General features: G+C 43.9%; 1 long non-coding RNA gene across 2 annotated transcripts in view; it reads right to left on the reverse strand.

Moving 5' to 3' along the window:
• LOC135262357 (uncharacterized) overlaps window positions 1-3,428 on the reverse strand; it is a 44,720-nt gene extending 41,292 nt beyond the window's left edge. For both annotated transcript variants that reach the window (XR_010332231.1, XR_010332203.1), the window contains exon 1: window positions 2,489-3,428. This is a non-coding gene — a long non-coding RNA (uncharacterized LOC135262357). The remainder of the gene's footprint in view (window positions 1-2,488) is intronic.
• Window positions 3,429-5,396: the final 1,968 nt, after the last annotated feature.

Below are 5,396 nucleotides of genomic sequence, written 5' to 3' on the forward strand. Positions count from 1 at the left end.
TGTATACTACCATCCTGGCAAGTGCCACTGCACTGCAGCACAAGCACGTTTTCTGCCACCAGTGGTGAAGGAGGCTGGGGGTCCCGCAAGGCTCTTTTTCAGGGGACAACATTCGTGGGAGAAGTACCACACAACATGCCCTCACACGATTTTTAAAAAATCAATGGACGTCAAAATTGTAGGACACGCCAAACAACTAGTCCTCAGCACTGTGATCTCGGAGGCTCAGACCTCATGGAAAGACCAGAGTGAGTATCGACAGAGTATTCAAACCTAACTTTTCTCTCTCTCTCTCTCTCTCCCCCTCTTTCTTTCCTTTTCCCTCCCTTTCCCCCTCATTCTTTTCTTCTCTTTCCTTCACTCCCTTCTCTTCCTCTTATTCCCCCTTTGAAGGAGAGCAGCTGATTGGATGCAAGCCCTCTCCCTAGTTCATTTAATAATGTTTCCCATTTCCTGCGGACGGCATTCAAACCCTTTTCTCCATCTCCTCTGAGGAGGATCGGCTGTTATTCATTTTTTGGGAGGTTCTAAATTTAGCAGATCTGTTTGTTTCCTACAAAAACCTGACCTTTGCCCCTCCCACCATCCTTTATTCCTGACTCGGAGCTTCCTGTGTTTCCGCAACAGTCCCTCCCAGTCCGGCTCGTCCTGTACAGTAACGCCACTGTTGCCTTTTCTGAGACAGGGCGTGTGCTGAGCTTCATGAAAAGGGCACTTATTAAATCTTAGCTTCACTGCATTGCAGACTCCTCCTGCCTCCTGAACGAAACTAGCCACGGTTTAGTGATGTTTAATCGCTCACTGCCTCCGTTGTGTCAACTGAAAACGGTACCTGAATGAGATTTAACGGTACCAGAATGAGATTTAACCCCAGATACTGGCCATCAGATCCTCCTTTATATTGCCGCGGAATATAAACACGGGTAGAGACTGAGTAAAATAAGGTAAATACAACGCAAAGTATGAATACAGGCCTGTGTCATGGCAGCACGAAGAAGACGGAACGCCAGGGACACAAGCCCCGTTTCTTATTTGCAATGGAGAGCGCATAAGCCTTAAAGGAAGCGCCGCGCGCTCAGTAAGGTCCGTTTTTTTTTTTTTTTAAATGGTTCATTCCCATGTCAGTCTCTGAGGCCTCCGAACCCTAATGAGTGCCAGATGTTTCCCAGATGTTATTCCCCGGCCCACAGACCTCGCAAAACCACGCTAAAGACGCCACCGTGGACGGTGGAACACAGACACAAGCGCAGTCTCGCTTGCGGTAATTTACCCTATACTTTATGTTTTATTGTTGTCTTCTGAGGGGAAATTACGCTTGCGGTATGGCGTAAACAACATCAGTCGAAACACAAAAGAAGCACAACATCCAACAAGGCAGGCTACAAGAAACAGTAGTGTGATGAGTGTACTGGTCCTTCAACTTTATTACTGTTTAAAAGCATATTGATTTATTAAAAATAAATAATTTTACACTGCCAATGGAGGGATACTGCAGTTAGGATAACTGAGTACGTTCCCTTGAACATATACTGCAAGAGCATCCAAAGGCGAGGTCGGTCCTAGCCATTTTTGCAGCCTGTGCGAGAATACAATTCAATCCCCACCCAAACACCATTCGGCAACGTGCACAAGTATCCACTTACTATGACGTAAGCTACACAAAGCATAACCAGTCATTTCCCACTTAGGAGGAAAATTCCCACTTAGCGTTCAACAACGGCATAGAAAATGACTGTTTTTGTTGGCTTGATTTTTATTACATCACATGTTGCTGATCTTTACAACTATTAGCAACATCCACCTGTTAGCAACAAATCTAACGTTAAAGTAGGCTGTCTCGCCGTTAATGCCTGAAAGCTTAACAATCCCAATAGCTTACATGCGAGAAGCACTGCAACTCCATGCAAGTATAAACGACAGCCACCCACTGGTGAAGTTAAATATGACAGTTGTGTTGCTTGTGCACCAAATGCATCCGTTTAGCAACCCAGCTAGCACAATAATAGACCTACGTCTTGAAACAACATTTAGAGAAGAAGCAAAATCCTCCGTCTCGCGACATCTATTCCTACCAACAAAATAGACGCCTGCTGGATAAGCTTGGGTACTTGGTCAGCGTTGACTGACAAGCCGGCAAAGCGGCAACGTTATAGGCTACCTTCTCCCCCGCCACTCATAAAAATGGAGGACCAGTTACTTTACGAAGTGAAATAATTTATCCACAAGTAAAACACAGGCCAAATTAGATTGTCATTGAGCGTTGAGCTGCTTTGTCAGACCATCTTCATAGCTAGCCGAAAGCCTCTCGTGTTTACATATCACATACCCGCTGAAGCCCAGATCGATAGCCCAACACAAACATGGAGGGCAAATGAGAACCATTTTGCACCAGTAGCTTAGCCCACGTCTTTCAGTGTGCTGACGTGTACTTATTAGCCCTATTTAGTGAACTGACCGTCCTGATTCCTTCCAGCTGACGGCAACTTACCCGAATCGACAGCCCGACAGGCCTCGCTTCAGTTGACAAGCCGTCTGTTTCATTCTCAACCGTTGGTTCAGAGGAGCTCTGTGTAGATGGCACCGACAGGAGCTTCCCTGAATTATTTACTTTTGTTTTTTACATTTGAAAAGGTCTCAATCGTTGAGTTTTTGTTCCTTCGCTTTTAACATGTGAGAACTAGTCGTCTAGCATCAAACTGTACCCCACCAACGTCACTTCCCACGGTTTCGAAAATACTGTAAGGTAATTGGTTGCTTTTGACTGAAACGGTGTCTTGATTGGTAGGCGCTGAGGTCAAACAAACGAAGATGCAACAAGGCGCTCGAGAGCAGCCCCGCAATGCTAACCACACCCGCTAATTTTGCTATGCAATTCTAGTTTTTCGGGGTGCTACATTAAAAGAATTTTGGTGCGGCTCCGTCTTAGTTTTCCGCCTTGTGCCCTGACAGTCTGTCCTGTCCAGAGAAATTATTTGAAATCAAAGGTTCAGAGGATTTTTTCATTATTACTTTGGCGAGGGCAATCCTATTATGGGCATCTCCCAGGCCTGTTTTTATGTTAACCGTTTCCCAAGCAGCGCCCCGCAGGGAAACAGTTAGGCTACATTTCCAAACCATTTCATTAAATTAAAATACCCTCAAACAAGTTTCATTGTGGTGTAGTCAACATATATATACTTTTTCTTTTAATTAGTCTTTGCTGCTTCGTTTCTCAGGAGCTGAATTCAGGCGTGTTGAGCGGAACTATTTTTGGATGAGTGGGTGAACCCCCACCCCTAGACAGAAATAAAAATGTGGAGCTTTAACAATGGGTTCTTTTATTTCCGTGGGGCACTCACCCGACAAAACCCAAAAATCGGTATTTCTTTTAACTTCTCAACTGTAATTCACAACAAAATCATCTCAGAATTCCACGGTAAACCTCAAGTCTAGATAAGAACCAAGGAGCAAGTTTTTGTCTTTCGTGGACCCTGTGAACCGCTAGATAATGAGAACAGCTCAATGTTGCCCTCAAACGGACATAAAGGAGTACTGCAGACAATGACTTGTTCATTTCCATTTTGACAACTGAAAGTCATTAGGTGGTAGATTCCAACTGAACCAAGAAATCCGAAGGAAAGTTAGGATACGCACGTGTAAATTCAGAGCTATCCCAGCATGCACTGGGATAGCTCTGACGGGAATGAAAGGCAGGAATACACCCTGGACAGGCTGCCAATCTATCTGGCTGCCTAGGGCACACACACCATTCACTCACACACTCATACCTATGGGTACTTTAGAGTACTGTGCCGATTTGCAAGCGTAAATATGTGTGTCTGAAGCAGGAAGCATAATCCGGGAGGGAGTGTGACGGGTCACAGCTGTTGTTTTTTCCCCCATACGGGGAAGACGAAGGCAGCATCAGCGACATTAAAAGTCAGCTACTCAAGATGCAGATGTTTTCATTGCAAAGATGCCCTCTTGCAGATGGACTTGCAGAATGGCCGAGAGGCTTGTTATTTGGATCAGCGCTGAGCTCGTTTTCATCTGGGAGGCTCGTCCTGCTCACTGACCCACCCGCCGTATCGGTGGATCCACATGGTTTACACATCAGTCGATATTTACATCTGCATCGCACCTGGTCGGTGAGCACTGAAAAAGCAGGCCTTTAATCTCTGGAAACGTTTTTCATCCGTATTGGAAAAACGTGTTATACCTGTCATAACTTCTTGTTTCACAGATTTGTTTGTAGTACATGTTGTACGTTGACCCTAAGGTAGTGCTGGATGAGCGAGTATTCTTGTGAAATGGCTCCATCTGGTAGAAAAAAAGTGCACTGCAGCCAGAAAACTGGCACGTAACATTCAAGGGATAATTTGATTTCAGTTTTATATATATATATATATATATATATATATATTTAAAACATATTTCAGTTTTAGTGTATGTTTGCAATTGGCCCATACATTTTCTGTGTACAATGAAGGATATTTTAGATATTTAGAGGTGTGTCTGACATCCTGATTGCTTTACAATGGCAGATATGGGGTATTTGGGGTTCCTGGTGTAAAATAAGTGAATACACTTAAAGGAACTCCAAAGCAGCTGGAACAGTTCTGTGTTCCCCCAGAGGTCGTACATGTGTACATTACCCAATTTCTCTTCAAAATATTATGAGAAATATTATTTTAGTTTGGATCTGTTTCCCATGGCACATGCAATCTGAAACCACTGTCCTCAATGAGAGAATGGCACAAAAAAAACTTATTTTAATGATCATAACTCTGAATCAATGTTGCAAAAAAAAAAAAAACGATTCTGTTTTAATGGACAGCCTCTGTAAACAGAACTTAGCTGTAAACGTGGATATGGAATTACTTAAAGTGTGTTTTTATGGTTTAACCCACAACCCCCCCTCCTATACCAATCATTGTTGAGCTGGCAGTTCATTAGAAAGGTCTAGAACCCTGGTCCTGGGGTGCCACGGCCTCTCCTGTTTTTAGCTGTTACTCAGTGCTTAATTAGATCCATTAGTAACTAATTGCACACCCACCTCACCTCACCTCACATCACATCGCTTCTCGTGTCAGAATTGATTTCTCATTTTTATGGTGAAAATAATAGAAACCCAAAGGCCCCTCGCCTCTCCAAGGCCGGTGCTGCAGACAGCTGCCACCGGGCAAGGCGTGATTGGCCAGAGTGTTGCCATAGCGTTGCCATAGCACCGCCCAGGGACAGAAGGCTCCAATCAGAAGGCTAGGTAGTCTTGCCTCACCAATAGAAACCATTTGGCTGTATCACCAATGAACTACATAACATTATTACATAATACATAATGTTCTTATACAGTTCAGTGTGTATCATGCACACTGGGACATAAATTTCTTGACAAAAGGAAGAAGAACAATTGAAAG

This window comes from Anguilla rostrata, chromosome 1, assembly GCF_018555375.3.
Source record: "Anguilla rostrata isolate EN2019 chromosome 1, ASM1855537v3, whole genome shotgun sequence".
NCBI lineage: Eukaryota > Metazoa > Chordata > Actinopteri > Anguilliformes > Anguillidae > Anguilla > Anguilla rostrata.